The sequence below is a fragment of the Tupaia chinensis genome, unplaced genomic scaffold (assembly GCF_000334495.1).
Source record: "Tupaia chinensis unplaced genomic scaffold, TupChi_1.0 Scaffold000578_2, whole genome shotgun sequence".
In the NCBI taxonomy this organism is placed as follows: domain Eukaryota; kingdom Metazoa; phylum Chordata; class Mammalia; order Scandentia; family Tupaiidae; genus Tupaia; species Tupaia belangeri.
Genome location: NW_006160094.1, coordinates 7,902,035 through 7,903,362, shown reverse-complemented (window position 1 = coordinate 7,903,362; position 1,328 = coordinate 7,902,035).

Sequence of the window (1,328 nt, the reverse complement as noted above, 5' to 3'; positions counted from 1 at the left end):
CGCCGCCCGCCGCCCGCCGCGGAGATGCCGGCCTAGCCCTGTCCGGTGAGTACCGCCGCGACTTCCTTGGGATGGGCAAATGACAAGGCTATGGTCTTGATCGATGTCTTTTTAAAAATCACTTCTTTAATTTGCTTATGACTAAGAAGCACTTTCCTTTCTGGCATCTTTGGGTTTCTTGGGATGCTTTCATCTCCACTTGATCCCAGCCCAGTATCCGTGTCCGATTAACGCCAACACCCGCCAGCGCGTACCGAGCCTCGCGAACGCTGGCACACCCGGGAGCCTGCGGGAGAAGCGGCGGGCACGCGTCCCACTTGCATCCGATTCTCTTTATGTTCCTATCCCACAGTCAAAACGCCACCTCCCCGGGCAAACCAGCGTGTGCCAGATGTTAGAGGAACGCCAGGGTTCTCCGGCGAAGCCTTGTGTTTTCTGATGAGCTCATGAAAGTCGAGCCATTAGCTCATTCAGGGAAACAATTGTTACACGAGGAGGGACACCTGCTTCGCGCCAGTAGAGGGCGCCAGCGCTGCCCTGCACACTTGTAAACAGGCGCAGCCTGAAGCAGGCGCCGCCGCATCCGCGGGTACTCCGGGGCTGCAATGGACGCGCTAGTGCTGTCCTGGCATCTTCGACAAAGGATGGTTAAGGCAGTTCTTTCCTGGGAGCAAAGGAAAGGGCCGATGCCTCGTGGAGGACTGCATTTATTTTAGAGTAGAATGACTGATTTCACGGCAAAGGACTCTGTGCTAACCAGTCTTCTCCTGGCCTGCCAATGCTTCTCTTCCCTCCTTTCCCCACCCCAGAAACCTGATCTAGCTCTGCCACCAACGAGTTAGAATTGTCATTGTTGTAAAGACGCAAGGGGAGGGTGAGGTCCCAATAATGAAAAACGAATTGAAAGCGGAACTGCTGGGTCCTGCAGCACAACTCACTGGGGTCGCAACCTTAGCGGCAGGTGGGAACACTGGGCAGCTTGAAAAATCCCACAGCGGGGCCCAATTCCTAGCGCTTCTGTTATGGTTGGGAAATAGCTGAAACAATGGAGTGTCCTAAAGCTCCCAGATGAAGCTCATCAGCTAAGGTTGCAGGTCTAATCGATCAGGATGACATTCTCCCAGGTGCGCCTGGAAATAGCTGAGCCTCTTCCGTGGGCGAAGAACCTTGTCGGCCAAGGTAAACAACTCGTGAAGCCTAGAAGCTGCAGGCACAGAGAGCTAGCAGAGCCTCGGCTGCTCTGAGAGGGTTAGGACAACGGTGATGTTTCTGGGGTGGGGGAGACACACTTCTAGGATGTTCTGATCTGTATTCTGGAGTAAGGGAAA